The 24,093-nt window shown below is 47.1% G+C and overlaps 1 long non-coding RNA gene across 1 annotated transcript in view; it reads right to left on the bottom strand.

The window, feature by feature from the left end:
• The window catches only part of LOC146062754 (uncharacterized), a 60,816-nt gene that overhangs the window by 6,355 nt on the left and 30,368 nt on the right, over positions 1-24,093 (bottom strand). The window contains exons 2-3 of the long non-coding RNA XR_014471500.1: positions 15,386-15,553; positions 1,385-1,489 (exon numbers count right to left, since the gene is read on the bottom strand). This is a non-coding gene — a long non-coding RNA (uncharacterized LOC146062754). The remainder of the gene's footprint in view (positions 1-1,384; positions 1,490-15,385; positions 15,554-24,093) is intronic.

Below are 24,093 nucleotides of genomic sequence, written 5' to 3'. Positions count from 1 at the left end.
CCAGGTCATCAACACTCCATCTGGCTCTCAAGCCATCTACAGTGTTGTGTCGACTCCCAGGTCATCAACACTCCTTAAGGCTCCCAGGCCATCTACAGTGCTGTGCCGACTCTCAGGCCGTCAACCCTCCATGTCAGCTTCCAGGCTGTCGACTACTCATCGGCTTCCGAGGCATTGTCATCTCTCCGGCCTCCCAGGCCAGCGCAGGCCAAGTTCCAAATTCCAAGCTCACTGCCACTAGTCACTGCCCATGTCTCGTGACTGGCCAGTTAGCTGTGGGGAACTCAGGTCAGAGGGCCACGACCTCACCACCAAATGCAGTGGAGTCCAAATCTCCTTGTGGGGATCCCTGATGAAAACCCTTGGTGGTGTTAGACTCCGCACCTCTGACCAGAGTCTTGTCAACTCCCCAAACTTAGCTGTGCCTGCAGTGCCAGTGATACTCCTATGAACTGTCCTTACCTAAAGCCACCCATGTTCCAGTTCCCAGTATCCACCACTGGGCCACTGCTGCCACAGCCGGGAACAGCAGAGACCCAAACCCTGACAAATTCTTTACACTTCTTAACCAGAAACTTCATCCTCTTTGATTAACAGTCTGAGGAAGTGGTTTGTGCTGGACTGTGGTTTGAACATTTCCTCACTTCCACTACTTGTGTTTGTAACTGTGAGTTTGTACTAAAAAGGTTCATTACAGTAAATCCAAGCTCCTGGTGAAGTCTATCCAGCTTGGATGTTTACAAGACATCTTTTGTTATATATACAGCAGTATCGGTAACATACAGCGGAGGTGAAATCAGTGGTCTGTCAGGTAGTACAATGATATAAGGCAGTGGGGCAACTATGCAGCTGCAGACCCCGCGGTGGTTGGGGGAGCCAATGTCAGGAGCGCCTACAATAAATGAGGCACTGCTGCAGGGAAAGAGAACTGGTGCTCCTCTTCACTCTCCTGCTCTTCCTGCCCTTGATGTTGGTGTGTGCGGTGTGTGAGGTCTGCTGTGCTGGGACAGTGCTGTGGTGCTGGCACCAGCGGCCTCCCAGTCTCTTTAAGAAGACTAATGCAGTGGGAGGGAGAGAGAGGAACAAGCTGGCGCAGCTATACTACAGGGCTATCTTACACTTCCCTCTGTTAGTAGCCCACATAGCGCTCCTCTATGCTGCCCCGCACCCATCCTGTCACTCAAAGGTAACATTTTTATTAGTGCGCTAGCCAGAGCTGATCAGGACTCAGGAAAGGAAAGTATTAAAACATGGGTGCAGTGTGTGTGGTGTGGGCCCCTCTGGACTCAGGGGCGAGCGTGCACCGCACGCAATGCACCCTTTATAGAAATGCTTATGAGTTTGTCGCTTTTAGCTCACACTTACAGATATATATTTTACTTACAGTGTGTTTAGAGATGTTGTTCAGTTCTTCAGCATCCACTTCAATTTTTTAAATCTGAACCAACCAAAACCCTGATTTCCATGGTTCCGAACTCGACTTTTGAATCTGAATTTTTGGGATTGATTGAAAAAATTACATAATTTTAGATAATTTTTTAAGGATTCTTATCAGTAATTATTGATTTTTTTAAATCGAATTTTAGATACCCAAAAAAAGAATCTAAACCAAAACACTTGTGGGTGTTATGGCCTCAAAGGAAGTACCTGTGAAGCCGAAGTGAGGCAGACTTGAATGGTGATGTCACAGAGCAAGGTTGTACAGATGGCAGTTCTTCTGGAAGTCACAGTTGCAGGCTGGGCCAGGGGGCAGGGTGCCATGTGCCCCCTGGCCACTTTATCAAGTAACGGCAGTAACACTGGACTTTAAAAGCAGTACCATTGGACTTTCACTGGACTTATATGGCTGTGGGCTGTACCACTAGACTTAACGGCAGTACCACTGGACTGTCACTGGACTTATACAGCTGTCGGCTGTACCACTGGACTAAACGGAAGTGCCAATGGACTTGTATGGCAGTACTGGACTTAACAGCAGTACCATTGTACTTAACGGCAGTACCTTTGGACTTAATGGCAGTATTGGACTTAACAGCAGTACCACCGGCCTAGAAGTACCACTGGACTTAACAGCAGTAGCACTGGACTAGCAGTACCACTGGACTTAACAGCAGTCGCACTGAACTAGCAGTACCACTGGATTTAACAGCAGTAGCACTGGATTAGCAGTACAACTTGACTTAGCAGTACAACTAGACTTAACAGAAGTACCACTGGACTTAATGGCAGCACTATACAGCACAGCACCATTGCACGGACACCAGCACTGACAGCAGACAGCACAGTACTACAGGACTGGACTGCACTGGACTGCACAGGATACCACCGCCAGCTTCCCAGAGAGACACAGAGACACAGAATACGGGGACGCGCTGCAGGGAATAATATGAATCTGTATCTTGCGAAAATTCCAAGCTGGGATGAAGACGTTTTGCCTCGGTCTGTGATCCCAGCCTGGCTGGAAATCCCAAACAGCGCTCGGATCACTACTCAGATCCGGATAATTGGAAGCATCCGGATTTCTGCATCACTAGCTTAGACATTAGTTGGTTTTGCTAATGTCTGGGGCTGGTCATTTGTCTGGATTGTAGCTTAATTGGTATAATGAGGAAACAGAAATTCAGTATTAATGTGGTCATGATATATCCTGTAATTTGAAATATCTTTATTGTGGTTTCTGCTGATCACTGTGTATTAAGCAAGTACAGCTTTAATGTGTTGGGAAAGTGATAAAGGAGGCCAGCATACTGTATTTCAGAGACTTTTATCAAACAAATGATAACGCTAATTTATTGAGGCACACCTTATCACATAAGTGCAATTAACCAGATAAATGCTCATTCAGCATATTTCAGATGGGAACTGACCTGCTGGCAATTTAACTGCATTATCAATCATCAGCAGCTGCAATACCTAGACCCGACTATAACATGTGAAGCTGTATGTAAAATATGTGTTGGCAATGGTATACCACAGCCACTGTTTAGAACCCACAAATGAGAGTCCGGGGCGGGCTTAGAAGGCAAGTGAATCCCAATGCTTGCCGAGTCACATAGCCACAAATAAAATACGGTACTCTTTACCTAGAAGGGCGCCCATCGTGGCCATCGCGGGCATTAAATGCACTAAAAAAATCGGGTGCGATGCGACCGACGCGATGCCCGCGATTTCCCATAGGGAACAATGTTAAATGTCTCAATTGACCCGATTTTCCTGTTCAATGCCTCAATTAACCCGATTTTTCCATAGGAAACAATGTTAAATGGGCCACAGAGGCCAAATAGGCACCCTGAAGTGTGAAATGGCCACCCCAATTGTTAACGCCACCCCACGATCAATGTCAACTCGAAGTGTGGCGAGCGCAGCGAGCCCGCGAGGAGCGGCGGTACGCGTCCTACGACCTTTTCATACCCCCACTATCCACGTCGGCGTGGAGTTGAGAATAGAAAGTGTGGCGAGCCCAGCGAGCCACCGAGCCCGAAGCGTGGCGAGCGCAGTGAAGGGACACGGATACCTTCACAGGTATACGCGTCCCCTTACGGGCTTCACAGCTGTCCGCGTCCCCTCGCGGGGCTTGCTGCGCTCGCCATGCTTCGGGCTCGGTGGCTCGCTGCGCTCGCCACACTTTCTATTCTCAAAAATCGGGTCAATTGAGGCATTGAACAGGAAAATCGGGTCAATTGAGACATTAAACATTGTTCCCTATGGGAAATCGCGGGCATCGCACCCGATTTTTTAGTGCATTCAATGCCCGCGATTTTTTACTAACGATTCCCACGATCAAAATCGTGGGCGCCGTTCTAAGTAAAGAGTACCTAAAATACTAACAAAATACCTTAATGGCCTGACTCAATGGCCCTGTTCCAATGTTGGTGGGGGGGTCTGTGTGATACGCCGCCGGTGGGGGTAGATAAATACCTTGAGTCGCTGGATACTCTTGGTTCCACACTGATTCTTTGCCGCGTCGGCTGCAGAGAACAAACCACCCTAGGGACTCAAACAAGGCGCTCAGCAGCTACAACCTCTTATGTTTTATTTAGTGCAAATAGGACACAAACAATTAATGTACACCCGCACGACAATAAGTGCGGCAAACAATTTTAGCGATCTAGTAACCAAATATGTCCGCCTTGCGGATTACCACCCCTATGGGGTCATTAAACTCTCTAACAACTCTCCCGACATTTTCCAGTATACTGGGGAGTGGATAAACTGCTCCTGCCGACCGCCAACTGGGTCCTTGCAGGCAACCGTATTTCCACTCGCTATGCAGTCATCAATGACTGGCCCTATGCATCTAATACATACTTCTACCAGGTACCTGGCATACCACACATATACAATACCAAACGTAACAGGTCATACAACGTTATACTAGACACAATAAGACACAGTGCTGGACGAATACTCTTCCTGGTGCGCACCCTAATGAAGTGGTCCTAATTCAGTAAGGCGAACACCCGGGAAAGGGTTGACTCCCAGCAGTCATCACTTAGGCCACACGGTGGCAGTATTGCCTAAGTTAGGCCAATGTAACAGCGGTACTTTACAACTTATAAAATCTTCTAGCGTGGATCCTCCGAAGTAAAAGGGATAGTCCCCTGCTCAAATGGAAATGGGTGTGAATCCCCACGATTCTGTACATATATATACAGGGTTAACCTCCCCTGATTTAGGTGCCCCTTGATGTACAGCCCTCCGGGGCTTCTGAGGTGATGGGTGCTTTGCACACACTGGTCCTTCTAGTGGGGTGCTGGGGGTGGCGTGAAATAAGGTAGCCTAGCCGGGAATTAATAATGTGGGGTGCTCTGGGTGAGCAAAGGGAGTGCCCTCTAAGGTATACTGCGTTGGTGGCAGGGAGTGGACGGGGAGGCAGGCCTGGGGTGACCAGCGCAGATGGTACCTGGCATCAGGAGCAGGTTGCAGGCTCCTGCCCGTCGCGGTGGGGTCCCCCGGCGTCTTTACGGCTGGTGCTGGGCCTCTCTTCTGCAGGAGGGCATGCTAGTGTGGGCGCTGCTGCTGCAGCGTTGCCACACTCAGCTGCGCCTCTCCTGACCCGCTGTACTCCGCGTCGGCTTCTCTCCCCGCTGGCTGCTGCACTTCCCCGACATCTCCTCTCCTCTCCCCAGGCGTCAGCTCACTCTTGGGCGGTGCTCAAGCGCTGTCTTCCCTCGCTGCTGGCTCTGCTCCGCCCCGCTCTTCTGCAACCTCTACCTCCGGCTCTCCGACATCACCTCTCTCCTTCCTCCGGTCCATGCGCTCCTTTTTCCTCCTCCTGGGACCTCTGACCCCCCCAGCGTCATCCCCTTCACTTCCTCCTCATCTCATATGTTCCTCAGGCTGTCAATCAGCCTGAGGACACTTTCTTCGCGCCTTCGGGGTATTAACCCTTGAAGTCCGCTGTCTGGGCGGCATTTAAAACATGGTTGCTTAGCAACCCTATTAACACGGCCCCCCGCTGGACAAATTGGCCCAGGTCGGGGTGCCACAGTCTGCGCATTCGCACATGAATATTTGCGCATGTACAGACCCCGGCACTGAACGGCTTTGGTGAATTACGTACTTGCTGGCCATTTGTTGCGGGAAGGGAGGGCCGGGGGCGGAAATGGGGCTCGCTGATGGGAACGCCCAGCGTTTTATGGGCATCCCCATGAAAATGCTGGGCTTTCCCATGGAGAAGCAGGATAAATCATTTAATGGTCTACTACCATGGTAACAATGGGATTTGGTGGCGGGGGAAGGCAGGCACTCGGCGGGTGGCGTTTAATCACTCGATAATCAGTGGTGGCTCCTGAGGAGAGGCTGTTGCACAGTTCTGAAGTCAAATAAGTGAGAAACACCAACTGACAGTGAGTCAGTTTGGAATGACAGTTGGTGGCAGTGGCTGTGGCTCCCCTATTTGAATTTTGAACTGTGCTACGTCTCCTCCTTTAAAGCCTCCCCTGGTAAAAAGCATATGCATCACAGCCACGATGTATAAAAAAAGAATCTGTATTTCCTATAGACAAAAGTACACAATATGGAATGTATCAACATGGCTCAATACTTTGAATATGTGTATAATTCCTGTCCAGCAATACAACTGGTGCATAATTCCAGTCAGGGGCGTAACTAGAATGTTGTGGGCCCCAAAGCAATATTTTTGAAGGCCCCCCCCCACCCCGGCCAAGAGCAGAGGGTGTATGAAGACAAAGGCAGAGGTGGCATGGAGAAGAAGCAGAATGGTGGAGACAGAGGGTGCATGGAGACAGAAACAGGGGGGCAGAGAGACTATGGCAGAAGGGGCATAAAGGCAGAGGTGGTATGGAGAAAGAAGCAGAATGGTGGAGACAGGGGGTGCATGGAGACAGAAACAGGGGGGCAGAGAGACTATGGCAGAAAGGGCATAAAGGCAGAGGTGGTATGGAGAAAGAAGCAGAATGGTGGAGACAGGGGGTGCATGGAGACAGAAACAGGGGGGCAGAGAGACTATGGCAGAAGGTGCATAAAGGCAGAAGTGGCATGGTGAAAGAGGCAGAAGGGGTATGGAGACAGAGGGTACATTGAGACAGGTAGAGGGGGCATGGAGATAGACATAGTGGGGGCATGGAGACAGGGGCAGAGGGAGCATGAAGGCAGGGGAGAAGGGGCCATGGAGGCAGAGAGGGTAAAAAGACATGGGCAGAAGGTACAAATAGGCAGACAGGGCTTAGTGCAGGGGTTCCCAATCTTTTTGAATCACGGCACCCCTAGAGTATCAGAATTTTTTCATGGCACCCCTAGGCCAAAGAAAAAAAAGCAGAATAAATATAACATTAAGTAGAATGGGTTTCTATGTGATCCTTCTGGTCAGTTATGTGGTAAAGGGCAGGAGTTGCTTCTGTTTGTACACATTGTATGATTGGCAGCCACTAGCACTGGTTTTGCCCATAAACAATTAACCATGAAAAATTTGAATTGGTCCTGGACCACCAACCTGGGGCACCCTTGCAAGTGTCCTGAGGCACCCCTGGGAGCCACGGCACACAGTTTGGGAACCACTGGCTTAGTGAAAGAGGCAGAAGGGGCATGGAGACAGGGGGCACAGAGATAGATGTTATGGAGACAGATGGAGGCTTGAAGATTGGGGCAAAAGGGGCATCAAAGCAGGGGCAGAGGGGGCACAGAGACTGTGGCAGAGGGTCAATGAGGCAGAGGGGGCATGGAGAGAAAAACAGCAGGTGCTTGGAGGACATGAGGAGGAGAAGGACTCAAAGCCTGCTTCTGCTTCTATGAGGAGGAGCCAGCAGTGCGCAGTGTGAAGAGGAAAGCGCCACCAGGCCGCTGCTGACAGTCACATATTTAGAGTCTCCCACCTCCTCCCCCTTCTCCCTCCAACTCACAGTGGTGTGTAGGGGAAGGCTGTCCGGTGACTGTGTATGTAAGTCACTGTGATCAACCCGTTCCTGCTGCAGAACATATTCTAATGGTGCAATGGGATCACCGGGCCTGCTGAGTGGAACCCGATGCACCAGCACTCAACCGCGGAGCTAACGCTGGACTTGCGGCAGCGAGACGATGACCTCATCATCTCTCGAGACCTCTATGCCCACAGTGCCGCACCTCAGCACAGGAACTTAAGCTCTAAGTGAGGCAACATAATTGTATACAAGGGTGCAGGGGATTGTCTGCTGGGGCCACGGGCCCCCCAAACCGCTGTGCCCCATAGCAGCTGCATCCCCTGCACTCTCTATAGTTACACCATTGATTCCAGTTCATTTATACTACTGGTGCATAATTCCAGTCCAGTAATACAGCTGTAATTCCAGTCCAATGATACAGCTGCGTAATTCCAGTCCAGTGATACTTTTGGTGCATATTTCTAGCCCAGTTATACTACTGGTGCATAATTCCAATCCAGTAATACTACTGGTGCATAATTCCTGTCCAGTAATACAGCTGCATAATTACAGCCCAGTTATACTACTGGTGCATAATTCAAATCCAGTAATACTACTGGTGCATAATTCCAGTCCAATGATACAGCTGCGTAATTCCAGTCCAGTGATACTTTTGGTGCATATTTCTAGCACAGTGATACTACTGGTGCATAATTCCAATCCAGTTATACTACTGGTGCATAATTCCTGTCCAGTGATACAGCTGCATAATTCCAGTCCAGTTATACTACTGGTGCATAATTAAACTCCAGAAAGATAATGGAGAACCAAAATTTTGAAGATAAAATAGTGAAATAAGAACAATAACCACTTCCACCAAGTGCTGAAGCTGCTGCCACTAGTCATGACATACAGGATAAAATGCCACTCAACATTGTCTGCCAAGGCCAACGCCTAATGTCATCTTAGAGGGCAAGTAAAATCCACAAAGAAAACACGAAGAAAAAAATGTAAATCGTTTGAGAAACATAAGCTTGCCAATATGCCATTTATGACACGGAGTGGTATGGAATGGATACTTTTCTGCTTCACAGGACGATCTAAGCCCTCCTCCTCCCCCTGCTAGAAACTAAGAAACGAAAGAGAGCTGTAATCAAAAACACAGGAAACAACTCTGCCTTTTAAAATCATGATATCAAAAATCCCCAAGGAGAGTCCAAATGTGTTGGTGGCTGTGATGCCTGACCTTCCCATCACTGTACGGGAAGAGGTGGCTCCTTCCAACATTAGCATGCCCTCTGCATATGCTGGAAGGATCACCCACAGTGCAGTTCCTGATATTGATATTGGCGTGATGAGGAAAAATTAATAATGACCTTCAACTCCATATTTCTTATAAATTATGTGCTGTGATTTATTCAGACAGACAGGGATGCATGAAGCTGAGCTTGTATGCTTCAGGCATCATTCAAGGTGGTATCATAGCTCCTCCTATCTCAGCTCAACCCATCTCAGCCCAGCTCGGGTCACATGGTTTTTGTACAATGCATATATACTGTACCATCCTACTTCTTCTCTATTGAGCACATATAACAAGGGATTGTATATGGGAATATTCTAACTAACTTTTTTAAAGCATTTACAAATATGGTGGAACACGTATTCAGCACTTCTCCTTGAGTCTACTGAGGTAAAAGGTTTATCTATAGCTGTTGTTTGTTAGTCTTTGATTGGCAGGAGCAGGTAATGAGGTTTAGCAATGTCACTGATGCATATAATGTCCATTAACTTAAATCTTCATCTTGCGCAGAAACACAAATAAAATCCATATTAACAATATTGAACGTGTCACTGTTGAAGTACACCAAGAGGAGAGGAGGATATTGATGTAGCTGGTGCTGAGAAGGAAGCTGACAAGGAAGATGGTGATGTGGTTTGCGTATATGAGGCACCGAGCGAGACAGTTGTCCGTGGGATGCAAAAGGCATTGCCATGCCTGGACAGAAGACCAAAAAATCCACCTCTTTGGTCTGGAATTATTTTTATCTACATCCGGGCAACAATTGTCTTGCCATATGCTTAAAGCTACAATTAGCTGGGGTTAGGACGTTGGCCAGCTAGGGAAATCCTCCCTTATGCGCAGGGCTATTTTTCAGTAGGCTCCAGCAGGAACTGAGGCCCTTATTCTAGTTCACTCTTTCTGACAAAATATTTCTTAGATGGACAAAACCATGTGCACTGCAGGTGAGGTAGGTGTTACTTGTGCAGAGATAATTAGATTTGGGTGGGGTTTTACACCTGCCTCACCTGCAGTGCACATGGTTTTGTCCATCTAAGAAATATTTTGTCAGAAAGAGTGAACTAGAATAAGGGCCTCAGTTCCTGCTGGAGCCTACTGAAAAATAGCCCTGCTTATGCGTCACCTGAAGCTCATTCATAAGTCACTGTTTAGTTCAGGAACTATGTCTATGGCCGTAAGCAGTCCAGGGACACCTAAAACCCTTGGTTCTGTTGTATCCAAGCACCTAAAAACCACACCAGCAAGTCAATCCCCTCCTCGATCCAGATCGGAGGTTCACCTGCATGACTGACTCCTCTTCTATCCGGGATTCCTCTGGAGGATCCTACAACGCTACACCTACTGCTGCTACTTCTGCTGTTGCTGTTGCTGCTGGGAGTCTTTCATCATCCCAGAGGGTAAGTCGGAACAACACTACTTCTTTCACTAAGCAATTGACCACCCAACAGGGCCGGCGCTAACCGCTCAGCAGAGGATGCAAAGCAGGTAGGCACAGGGCAGGAGAAGCGCTGTCCTGCTCTGCATCCTCTGCTGTCTGTCTCTGTGGCTGCCGGCTGCTGCGCCTGTCACACTTGATGACAGAAAGCAGCGCCCAGGCACAGAGCTCCCTCCAGTCCAGGCTCCTACCTAATCATCAGATCAGGCCAGGTCAGCACGCAGCAGCAGTAGTAGTACGTTCGAAAAGGGGCGGAGCTACACTGCCGGATGGAGCGGGGCTACACGAAACAGAAGGGGTGGAGCTATGAGGGAGCAAGACTGAAGACACAAGACAGGAGAGGATGAGCAGCTGCCAGGAGAGTAAAGTGTGAGTGTAGTGCTACTAATGTCAGCAACTGGTGTGGGCATGTCTATAGACAGCAATACTAATGTCGGCAACTGGTGTGGGCACGTGTATAGGCAGCACTACTAATGTTGGCAACTGCTTTGAGCATGTGTGTAGACAGCGCTACTAATGTCGGCAACTGGTGTGGGCACGTGTATAGGCAGCACTACTAATGTCGGCAACTGCTGTGAGCATGTGTGTAGACAGCGCTACTAATGTGGGCAACTATTGTGGGCACGTGTATAGTCAGCGCTACTAATGTCGGCAACTGGTGTGGGCACGTGTATAGGCAGCACCTCTAATGTCGGCAACTGCTGTGAGCATATGTGTAGACAGCGCTACTAATGTTGGCAACTATTCAGGGCACGTGTATAGACAGCTATACTACTGTCGGCAACTGGTGTGAGCATGTGTATAAGCAGTGCTACTACTGTCGGCAACTGGTGTGGGTATATGGTTAGACAGTGCTACTACTGTCAGCAACTGGTTTGGGCATGTGTATAGGCAGCGATACTAATGTCGGCAACTGGTGTGGGCACGTGTATAGGCAGCACCTCTAATGTCGGCAACTGCTGTGAGCATATGTGTAGACAGCGCTACTAATGTCGGCAACTATTGTGGGCACGTGTATAGGCAGCGATACTACTGTCGGCAACTGGTGTGAGCATGTGTATAAGCAGTGCTACTACTGTCGGCAACTGGTGTGGGTATATGGTTAGACAGTGCTACTACTGTTAGCAACTGGTGTGGGCATGTGTATAGGCAGCGATACTAATGTCGGCAACTGGTGTGAGCAATATGTATAAGCATAGCAACTACTTTTGGCAACTGGTGTGGGCGTTATGAATAAGCAGCCCTTCAAATATGGGCATATTCAGGAGTTCTCGGGGCATTATGTGTAGCATAATGTGTGTCAATGTCATATGGGCATTATGGTGCATGGCATATTTTGTAAGGGGAATTAGGGTGTGTGGCATAATGTGTAATGCGCATTATGGTGTGCTGCATATTATGTAAGGGGCATCATGATGTGTGACATAATGTATCATTTGCATTACTGTGTGTGGTATAATGTGTAATGGGCATTGAGGTGTGAAGCATAATGTGTTGTGTTATTGGTACTTTTATGTGACCACGCCCCTTCCCCATGAAGCCACGCTCCTACATTTTTGAGCGTGCCTACGGCGCGAACTCTCCCTCTTTTTTAACTCATAGCACCAAAATTTTGCTACTATGTGGTGTCATTTGGAGTGAGAGTACTATTTTGTGCCCATTACCCTTCCTTGTGAGATCACACGTTTTTCTTTTGGTGTGCACTGTCCCTTTGTAAAGCTTGGGTGGGAGCAAATTTATAGTTTGCAGGAGGGCGCCGAACCCCCTAGCACCAGCCCTGCCACCCAACAGTCATTTGCAATGAGGACAAAGTACAACCGTAGTCATCCTATGGCAAACAAATAACTCAAGCCTTGACAGCTATGTTGGTGTTAGACATGTGTCCATTGTCCACCATTGGTGGAGTGGGATTTAGAAAATTGATGGCGGTATTGTGTGCCTGGTAACAAATCCAGTCTAGATTCCAGTTCACTAGACAGGTGATACCCATAATGTACAGAGACATCCCAAAAAGTGTCCTCAGTGTCCTGAAAAATGTGGTCATACCCACTGTCCATTTAACCAAGGACATGTGGACAATTGGTACAGAGCAACTAAGGACTATATAACTGTGACAGCCCAGTAGGTAGATGCAACACTTTCACAGCAACAGCAGCAGCATCTCCAAAACGCTAGCTCCTTCCAAGGTGTTAGGAACCATTAGGATGGTTCAGGTCTGTTTTGTGTTCTGTTCTGTTTGTGTTTGGCATTTGACTCTTTGGTGGCCTCCGGTGGTCAGTCTGTGCCATTGCAGCTCAAATCTTCTGGAGTCTTGATTTATTCACAAGGCTGATTGATAATGAGCTCATTATTCCTGCTGGCAGGTTGGCTGGAGATGTCTCAGGTGAGCTAATCACCTGAGTCCTTCTTAAGGCATTTTCCCCAGCAATGCAGAGCCAGTGATAGCTTCCTGTTTCCTGGTTTGCAATTTCCTGTGCCTTGTGCAGGATTGTCCTGGGACGTGTTGCTTATTCCTTTATGCCTGAGCCTGCTGCACTTGCTGACATCTTGGGACTTCCATCTTATACCCAGTGTCGTGAGTACTCTGAGCCTGCAGTTAGGTGGCTCTTTAGCATGTCAGTTGCCCTAGTGGAGGTTGGGCATTATTACTCCTTTTGATTTGTGTGGGGTTAACCCCTTAAAGTTGTGCTGGGAACAACTTTACAGTTTGCGATGAGGTCGCTTGGCTTTGGTTTTAGTTGCGACAGAGTCACTGGATTCAGTTTCGTTATCTCAGTACTCCAGTGTTTATTTATCAGTTTATCCTGTACTTGTGTTGCAATATGGATTTGTACTTCGGTGTTATCCTTTATAGCTGGGGTTCATTAGTTTAGTTAGATTCTCCTCTTGGACTTATCCTTGGAGGTCGTCGTGGGCTTGTCACCACCTAACACCTGGCTGCACCGGAGCTTGGGCGGGCCTAACTCGCCCTTTCAGCCATGTCGGCTACAGCCAAAGCCTAGCATCCCGCAGTCCATGTCCACCTGCAAGAGGGAGCCAATAGAGTCAGGCTAGGGAGTTTGTGGTATTGGACAATGCCAGTAACAATGTGCGGGCATTACATATGGGCAAATTCCAACATGTGCCATGTTTTGCCCACAGGAGATGCTTGCAGTGGTCTGAAAATTGCGGGACACTTTCACCATTCTGCCACTGCCTGCCGAAGACTGGAGCGACATCAAAAACTACTGAACCTGCCCTGTCATCACCACAAACAAGAGGTGGTGATGCGCTGGAACTCCACCCTCTATATCTGGGGTAGCCAACCCTAGTCCTCGAGAGCTACCAACAGTGCAGGTTTTGCAGGTCTCCTCACAGAATCACAAGTGAGCTAATTAGCTCCATCTGTGTATCTTTTAAAATGTGTCAGTGTATAATGAGTGCAGCTGTGCAGCAGCTAGGTTGTCTTGAAAATGTGAACTGTTGGTAGCTCTCGAGGGCTAGGGTTGGCTACCACTGCTCTATATGCTTCAGAGAATGGAGGAGCAGCAAAAGGCCATTCAAGCCTATACAGCCTGACTTCCATTTCCGGCATGAAGGAGTGAGCAACCTCCTTCGGAGCTCCGCTGCACAAACTCACCCCACATATCGGCAACCCTGTCTGAGGAAAGGAGAACGAGATCCCGGTCCCCTAGAAGAGTCCAAGAATCCATGGACAAGAATCGGGGCCAGAGCGCGACCTCCAAAGCGACGTCTCAGCCGCAGCCGCAACGGCAGGACAAAAGGAAGGGGGAGCAAAACATAGCGCCCGCTGACGACGCCCTGCAAGGTACGCCAGCACACAAAAAACCTATCTTGGGAAACAATACTGACCCCGCAGAATTAAGGGCAGGGATGGACTCGACTCCTCTGACATATAGCGACATCACCGCAGCAATTAACAATACTATGCAGCCGCTGCTACAGAAAGCAGTCAGCGCAATAACGGAGGAGATAACTAAATTGACAGGCCGTATCACACAAGCAGAAGCCCGGATAGGGGCTAATTCAGATGATATACACTCTCTGCAACGGGCTGTAAAGGTGTTGGAACTGGACAACAAACGGCTGAAAGATGGGCTAGAAAATGCAGAAAACAGGGCGCGTCGCAACAATTTAAGAATCGCTGGCATACCTGAAAGCGTTAAGGGCCCCCAGCTAGAGTTCTTTATAAAAAACACACTTCCAGCGCTGCTACAGATAAATCAGCAATGCGCAGATATGGTACTGGAGCGGGTACACAGACTGGGGCCTTTGACTGTACAAGACAAAAATAGACCAAGAGTGGTCATATTTAAGGTGCTAAATTTCCTGCAGACAGGCTATATGGACAGCCTCACGCAAGAAAAACCCCATTATGTGGGAGACACATGCCTTGAAGATATTCCAGGACTTTTCCATCGAGCTCTCAAAGGCTAGAAGAGCTTTCACTCAGGTTTGCTCAACCCTGGCTAAAGATAATCACAAATTTTACCTTATTTATCCAGCTAAACTAAGGGTGTTCTCCGGAACCTCATTTAGAGACTTTGATTCACCAGAGGAAGCTACTAAATTTGTGTCAAAGATGTCTCCAAGACGGGAAGAAAGAGACATAGCTGATAATCCAGATGGGTGAGGTACTATGATTACCGGTTGACGGGAAACAAAAAGTTGATATGATTGCCCAAAGGAGAGATGATGGTATACTGAGAACATACTCAGGACTGATTCTACAATGGGACTGCATATCGTTATACCTTAAAGCCTTATGTGAACTGTTCTGATATGATAGTTTTGTGCATTTTAAAATTGGAAAGTTATAGCGTAGTAGTTAAAAGAAATTAGGACGGCATAATTATACTAAACGGAGATCTACATAAACATGCAGACATGTAACAAAAGTTTATAATTACAGTATAAGTGGGGTGGGTGAGTAAAGAGGAAGCTAGGCCGGGCTTCACTCTGCCATTTAAGAAAGGCTTCTGCTCTAAGTTGATTGGAGTAGGAGACAAGTTGCACGGAAGTTCAGACTGTTATTTGAAGTAGTTGCTCTACACTTTTTTATGTTATTTGTTGTATGTTTGTTGTGTCCCCCCCCCTTATGTTCCACCCTTCCCTTTGACATTTATCCTAGGACAGGAGGCAGGAGTGCTACAAATATAGTGTATAACAGATATGTCATATAAAGTGGGCTCGTTAAATATCAGAGGGATCCATACGCCAGCTAAACGGAGAAAGCTCCTTATGTACTTGAATAAGCGGGGTGTGGGGCTTGTGTGCTTGCAGGAGACTCACCTGTTGGCACCGGAGGTCAAGAAATTGCAAATGCTGGGTTGGGAGGTGTTAGGCTCAGCTGTATTGAATTCCAAATCATGTGGAGTGGTCACGATGGCAAAAAAAAACATTGGGGTTCAGGTTATTTCAACGCTCTCAGATCCAGGGGGGAGATATCTACTGCTGCACCTAAAAATTGATGGACGAGAACTGGTATTAAGCAATATATATGCCCCAACCCAGTACAAGAAAAGTTTTTTTACTAATTTAATAGCTAAACTGCATACATTCGACCCAACTAAACTAATACTATGTGGGGACTTAAATTTAATCTCAACCCAACTACTAGACAGGTCTCCCCCTCCTAGGAAATTAACACCCTTGCCGAAGATAGGAGTACCATATCTAAGTAAAGAACTTAATCTGATAGATGTGTGGAGGGCACATAATCCGACAGAGAGAGACTTTACGTGTCTCTCTCTGACTCATAATACTTGGTCAAGAATTGACTACATTTTGGTGGCGGAACCAATGTTTTCGATGGTCACCGCGCCAACCATTTGCCCCCCCACATTGTCAGACCATGGCTTAATTTACATTACATTAACATTTAAAACCACTGCTGAAACAAAACCTATGTGGAGATTCCCGTCACACTTAGCGCAATCAGGTGAGCTCAAAGAACATATGGATACGGTATGGAAACATTTTAAAATGGAAAACGCTGGGTATGAACAAAGTAACCCCAATATATTTTGGCAAACAGCCAAAACTGTGTTGAGAGGGGAGATCATTGCATATATCACACAGCTCAAAAGGAAGCAAAATGGAAAATATTTAGAATTGCAGGCTGGACTAACTGAAGCATTTCAGAAATTTAAACAAAGTCCGACATCAATCAATAGGGAAGCATATAGGATGGCACAAACATGTTTTAATGAATACCTACAGTTAACGGGGGATAAATATCTTTATAATATAAATTCTAAATTTTTTAAATACGGTAACAAGGTGGGGAAAATGATGACAAATTTACTGAATGGCTCTAAACCCCGAATATCGGTTTTACCTCTCCTGAAAGAGGATAACACTCTAACAACCTCGGACCAGGAAATAGTTCAAATAATGAGGGAATATTATTTAACATTATACTCGGATCCGAATTCTTTACTGACAGTTGGGGGAGGAGACGAGGGACAGCAACCACCCTTAAATACACCACTGTCATATTGGGAGACACTCAAACTTCCACAAGTGCCGGAGCAATATTTGACCTCTCTTGGTAATCCCATTACTAAAGAAGAGGTGACCTGGGCCATTGGTCGTTTGAAACTGGCCAAAGCACCAGGGCCTGACGGCTATTCAAACGAATTTTTCAAGATAATGGCCCCACATATAGCTGACTCTCTGGTAGCCACATTTAATTCAATATTGGAACATAATAAACTCCCTGAGTATTTCTCTGACGCCTTAATTAAGGTTATCCCCAAAGCGGGGCGTGACCTTAAACTAGCAGGGTCGTACCGGCCTATCTCTTTATTGAATGTGGAGTACAAGGTGTTTACAAAAATTATAGCGGAAAGATTAAAACCAGTCATGCCACAAATAATTAATTCAGACCAAACAGGTTTTATTGCAGGCCGACATTCGACTACAAATGTCAGGAGAGTACTGGCAGCCATCCAAAAATCGCACACTTATTCCGGGGCAGATGGGGTCAACAACATGGTTTTGGCCTTAGACGCCGAAAAGGCTTTTGATATGGTGCTGTGGCCCCATCTGCTCGGGACTCTAGAGAAATTTGGCTTCCCACAGAATTTTATCAATATAGTGCGCACCTTGTACTCGGCACCGCGGTCGTCTATAATGTGTAATGGTCTTGTCTCTTCCCCATTCCAATTGCAAAGGGGAACGAGGCAGGGATGTCCGCTGTCCCCGCTCCTCTTTGCAATTGCCATAGAACCCTTGGCAGAGGCCATAAGAACAACACCATTGATACATGGAATTAAGCTAAATAAAGAGGAGCTAAAGATTGCGTTGTTTGCTGACGATGCCTTGGTTTTTATTTCCAAGCCAGAAAACACCATACCAGCCCTCTTACACCTTATAGAATCATTTGTAAAAATAGCAGGATTTAGGGTAAATCTGACAAAGTCGGAGTTGATGCCGATTGGACAATGTGATATCGAAATATTGAGAACTCTGGATATCCCATTTCCGATAACACAAACACAAATCAAATATTTGGGGGTATATATATGCAATGATCTCTCCCGACTATATGCACTTAATTTTACGCCAATAATAACGCAAATGATAACAAAAATGGAGGCGTGGATAGATCTCCCTGTTTCATTGCTGGGACGGATGGTGATTATTAGATCCATAATATTCCCTAAACTTCTATACCGTATGCAGATGCTCCCCATAATGATCCGAAAACCGGAAATAAGCAAATTAGAATCAGCTTTCAATAGATTTTTATGGAAAAATAAGAGGCCAAGAATTGCGAAAGATAAACTAAAACTTCCAAAAGAAAAGGGGGGGATAAATTATCCGGATACTCAATTATATTTCCTAGCCATAGCTTTTAGATATATTGGGGACTGGATGTTGAATGCTTCTACATACACGGATTGCATGCTAGAATCAGATGTATTCTCTCCATACTCACCAGGGGCACTTTTACAGGCTAATAAGCGGGATATTCCCTCCTGGATCTTACAACATGTCCTCTTTAGGGACACGTATGCAGCATGGGTGCAAATGAATAGGATATGTGGCGAAAACCCTAAAGTTACTAGATTTATCCCGCTTTGGGGGAACCCATCGTTTATACCATCGACCACTAACACTTGTTTTAATACGTGGAGGAAAAAAGGGCTGGACACCTCAAATAAAGTCTATGACCCAGGCGGGGAGATGTATTCCTTCACTGAACTGTCAAGTAGATACGATCTGCCTAAAACGCAGATATTTATGTACTTTCAGGTGAGACACTTCCTGTCCGCACACAGGCTCCACACCACTGCACGCCCCTCAAAGATTATGCTCTCACAAGTAAACTCATTAGATAAATTACTTTGTTACACAGAGACAAATGTGTATAAATTGAAATGTTTATATTACTTACTTATTAATAATAGATTTGATTGTGACTCTATATGGTTGACATTAAGAAACAGGTGGAAAGAAGACTTAGACTCTGACATCACCATGGGGACACTCATGCAAGCTAATGAAAGAGCCATGAATACCCTGAAATCAGCATATCTGCAGGAGGTCTCCTTTCGAACCCTACACCGTGCATATATAACACCACACCAACGTCGCCATATGGTACCAGACGAGACTGGGCAGTGTATTAAGTGCAGAATGGCGGTTGCAAATTTTTCACACTGCATGTGGGACTGTCATAAAATCAAGCGTTTTTGGTGTAAAACGGTCTCGTTCATAAATATAATTTTTACAACCAACTTTAAACCCGACCCAGCGGCTTGTATGGGAATTGATTTCCAAAGTTGGAACATCGATGGACTCAGAGATCTACAGGTATCGCTTCTCTACCTAATTATAACGTTGGCGAGGAAATGCATTTTAACTTTTTGGACGAAGAAAGCCGCACCTCAATTATCCACCCTTAAACAAAAGATCACTCAGATATTATTTTTTGAACGAAAGTATGCTAAATTAGATCTACATAAAGGTATAGATAAGTTTTACCTGAAATGGTCACCATATATTAGTACTTTGGACGCACATCTAAAGTTACAACTATCAGTAAACTTAGAAAATCAGAAATCTTAATGGTAAGCCCAGATAATAGACAATATGATGATAAAGATGCGTATATAGAGTTATTAGTGCACTAACTCTTGCCCTAGATTTCAACACTGACGACAATCCCCCTCCCCCCCCCCCACCCCCCCCCCTTGTGGTCTAGTCCGGTTTTGTCTGTCTATATGTGTGCCTTTGTAGGTTAGGTAGCTGATTGTAATGTTAGATAATACATGTAATAAAGAATTCACCGATGTCCAGGCAAAGATATCTGAAATATACGAAGTACTCCATATTGTAAATATATTAGTAACTATGTAACTTTTGGCGAACACCCGTGGAGTTGAAGAATATTGATGACATTGTTATGTATAATACATTGCTTTTATTCTTATGTATGTTTGGCATAAAAATCTAATAAAAAGATTTAAAAAAAAAAAAAAAGCCTATACAGCCACCTACGACATAGGCAAAGGAGCAGGGATGCGCTTGACTCAAGCGCAGTGGAGACTGATTTCCTTGTTGTGCAATGTTCTCCAGCCGTTTGAACTTGCCACATGTGAAGTCAGTTCTGATACTGCCAGGTCATTCCCATGATCATGCTGTTGCAGAATCAGCTGGAGAACATAAAGGAGGAGGTAAAGTGTTCCCATTCCACAAAGCATGTAAGTCTTGTGGATGAAGCCCTTCATACGCTTTGACAGAATTTGAGGGTGGTCAGTCTATAAAAGTCAGAGAATACATTTTGGCCACCGTGCTCGATCCTCGGTTTTAAGCTTATGTTATGTCTCTGTTTCTGGCAGACACAAGACTACAGCGGTGCAAAGACCTGCTGGTTGGGAGATGTAATTTGGAAGCCCCTGTACAAGCTTTCTCTATTTTACTTGTCCCCCCCCCCCCCCCCCCTCCAGTGTGTACTCCGAAAGAGTTTTTAGTGTAGCCAGGAACTTGGTCAGTAAGCAGCGTAATTGGTTGCTTCCACAAATTGTGGAGATGTTCTTCAAAATTAATCATTAAGTCTAACCAGCCTCCAGAGACTACAAAGGGACTTGTGATTGTGTAGTCCAGCAGGGACGAATTGATATTCTGTGAGGATGAGGATGTATACACTGAAGGGTTGAGGAATATGAGGATTAGAATGACATCTTGCTTCTGTAGATCTGGTTTGTACAGGAAGAAAGATAAATGAGCTTCTTTTTTGTGGGGGGCCCAAACAAACCAATCATTGCAGCAACAGTCGTGTGGCAGACCCTGTCACTGAAATGATTGGTTTGCATTGGTGTGCATATCCTATTTACGCAACATAAGGGTGCGTGGGAGGGTCGAAGGACAATTCCATCTAGCACCTCTTTTTTTTCTTTGTATTATGTGCTCTTTGGGGCCTAGATTTTCAAACTGCCATTCTGTCTGCTGGTGCACTGCCACTCCTAGTTGGGCCACATGTTTGTGCCACCCACTTGTTTCGCTTAACATAGTCATCCAGCTACCTTATGCAAACTTTTGGCCTAGGTGTGAGGTGTTCAGGATAGACTGGAAATGTATGTTATTGAGCCAAAAAAAAAATTATTTTTAAAATCCAAAACACAAAACACAGAAGGGCAGTGTTTTGAAACAGATCCAGACCGAAAACACAGCCGGAGTTACAGACCCAAAACAAGAGAAGTGCCCGGTGCATATCCCTAATTATTAACCTCAATAACATTAATTTCCACTCATTTCCAGTCTACTCTGAACACCTTACACCTCATAATATTGTTTTTCAGCAAATAGGTTGGATGACTATGCAAAAATGAGTGACACAAACACTGATCTTATACAGCACACTTAGTAGCAACCCTGGACTGATGTGGCACAAGTAGAATCACCCCATGATTGATAGAGCACAAGTCATATCACCCCTGGTCTGATACACAGGCCCGGTGACAGGGAGGGTCAAGGGGGACAGCCGTCCTGGGCCCCCCTGATCTGTGGGGCCGAAAGCATGCCCCTGCCATTCAGTACCTCAGCTCGCACAGTGATTCCCCTCCCCGAGTCCCCTCTCAGCCGCTCGGATGGAACACCATACAGCGTAGATTAAGGAGTTGCATGGGGGCGGGGCTTTGTGGGACTCAGTGGGGGGCGGGGCTACACGAGGCTCGAGAGGCTGAGAATTGGAGCAGAGGGATGCTGTCCTGTGTTGGAGGAGAGGCAGGGGAAGGACATCCATGGCTGCATCATTGTGCAGGTGAGCAGGGCTGGCCACTTTATGCTGAAGCTTTTTAAACTGACTTTTATGCTGGCTCTCTGGTGTGTGTGAGGGACAGGAGATAGAGGGTGCATGATGCAGCATGCAGGGGGGAGGATGAGGCAATGACATACTGTGTACTATGGTAAAAGGTGGCTGCTGTGTGCTCCCTATTCTGTGCACTACCCTCCTCGTATTTGCGTCAGTCGGGATTGTGTCAGTGTGATAGAACGCATGGTGGTGGATTGAGTCAGTGTGATAGAACGCAGGCCACAGGGTTAGGTATTGTGTCAGTGTGATAGACCGCAGGCCGCAGGGTGACAGAGTGCGTCAGTGTGCTAGGCCGCAGGGTGATGGAGTGCTTCAGTGTGATAGAACGCAGGATGAGGGAGTGCGTCAGTGTGATAGAACGCAGGATGAGGGAGTGCGTCAGTGTGATAAAACGCAGGATGAGGGAGTGCGTCAGTGTGATAGAATGCAGGATGAGGGAGTGCGTCAGTGTGATAGAACGCAGGATGAGGGAGTGCGTCAGTGTGATAGAACGCAGGATGAGGGAGTGCGTCAGTGGGATAGAACGCAGGATGAGGGAGTGTGTCAGTGTGATAGAATGCAGGATGAGGGGTGAGGGAGTGCATCAATGTGGTAGAACGCAGGGTGAGAGATTGCGCCAGTGTGACAGAACGCATTCCATGTGGTGAGGGATTGCGTCAGTGTGATAGAATGCAGGGTGGGGGATTGTGTCAGTGTGATAAAACACAGGCCGCAGGGTGAGAGATTGCATCAGTGTGACAGAACGCAGGCCGCGTGGTGAGGGATTGCGTCAATGTGATAGAACGCAGGGTGAGGGATTGCAAGGTGAGGAGCATGGCAGTTTGATTGAGCACAGGCTGAAGAAATAGGGCTGCTTCCAGAAATTTCTACCAGGCTAGTTTTCCACCCCAATCTACCCTCCCTCCCTGCTCCGCAGCAATCCAGTAATGGGCACAGGGTGCATCCAGTATGTGTTCCAGCATAGAGGGTGGGGGCCGACAGAGATATCAGTGTATGGGGCCCCAAGATTTCTGTTGCCAGCCCTGGTGATACGGCACATGTAGCATCACCCCAGGAATGATACAGCACCTGTAGCATCACCCCTGGAGTGATACGGCACACATAGCATCACCCCTGGCAGTAAGAAAAAAAAATTCTCATTCAAATAAAAAAAGGGCAGCTCCCCTGAAATTATACAGGAAACTTTCAGCAAAAAAAAATTCCTTTTTATTTTAATTAAAATAAATGGGCAGCTTCCCTGGACTAATACGGGCAGGGCCGGTGCTACCACTAGGCAGCTTTAGGCAGCTTCCTAGGGCGCTGGCCACTGGAGGGCGCCCATTGTTCAGCCCAACATTTAAAGGAAACTGCGGGTCCCATGAGCGGCTATCACTTTTCTCCCAGCACCATGCTTTAAAGAAAAATGATTTCTTCGGTGCCTGGGAAATGTGAGAGAGGAGATGTGGAAGCAATGAAGCAGAAGATGCCCGCATCCACTAGCAGCAACCCCACCAGCGGCGCTCTAATACCCTCTGACGCTACAGTCCCCGTCTACATCATTAAGCCTCCCAGCCCAGGTACGGGACCTTAGGCTTCCTCAGAGGTAGGGTGCTGCTGGCAGTTCTGCCATGCTGCAGGATGCGCTGCTCTCACTGTGCTGCTGTGGTGAATGTGTTAATGTGTTTTTTTACAAGAGACACTGTGCAGAGTAGGGAGGGACACTGCATGCCCCCGCACCTCAGTGGTGAACTGTGCGGGGGTATGCCTTCAGGTGACAGGTCCACAGAAAACAACTAGTGTCCATACCTCCCAACTGTCACGATTCCGTCGGGACAGTCCCGATTTTCGGGTCCTGTCCCGACGTCCCACCCGCGGCAGGCATTGTCCCGCTGCGGGGGGTGGCAGTTGGGAGACCCCCCAATCTAGTAGAATAGACGCTGTGCGCATGCGCACAGCGTCTATTCTCGTATGAAAATGAGGTCGCGGCTAATTAGCATAAGCCGCGCCCTCATTTGCATACGCCCCGCCCCCTTTTCGGGCGCTCGCGCGGCTTGCGAGTGTCCCTATTTCATCCGGACACAAGTTGGGAGGTATGAGTGTCTGTCCAGGGCCGACTACAGAGCCCTGTATAGAGAGCTGTAGTCTGACAGGGTGTGCTCATAACTGGCAGCACTGATCTGTCACCGACTGTGTGTGCACTGCAATTAGAGGTGAGGGGAGGAGACAGAAGGGGGTGCACTGTATTAGCATAAAACACTCACAGTACGTACAGCACCTCCTTGTCCCTCCTCTGTCACTGAGAAATGTATAAGCCCTGCCCCCTGGAGGCGGAGTTCCCGAGGCCCATGGGACTACCTTATTGCCAGATCCAGAGTGCACCATAGAAAACATTGCTGGAGGTGCCCACCCTGAATCCTCCATCAGGTTGTCAGCCAGCCCAGTGCCTGATCTTTCCCTCTGACACCATGGCAAGTTGTTGCACTTGTATGTGTACAGGGACTTGTGTGATGGAGCTGTCAGTGGGGACAGGAGGAAGGGAGGATTTGTGTGAGAGAACTGGCCAGGTGGGAGTTAGAGGGGTGATAGGTGTGTGCTGTGCACTACATTTGTGGGTGTGAGGGTAATACATATGCTTGTGAGAGCTTTATTTGCAGGGGCACTGTGCATGCAGTAATTGTTTTAACATGAAGAACTGCAT

The sequence above is a fragment of the Crinia signifera genome, chromosome 3 (genome assembly GCF_055691185.1).
Source record: "Crinia signifera chromosome 3, ASM5569118v1, whole genome shotgun sequence".
Lineage (NCBI taxonomy): Eukaryota > Metazoa > Chordata > Amphibia > Anura > Myobatrachidae > Crinia > Crinia signifera.
Note: the sequence above shows the minus strand (reverse complement) of the source record. Positions and strands in the feature narration are given on the sequence as shown.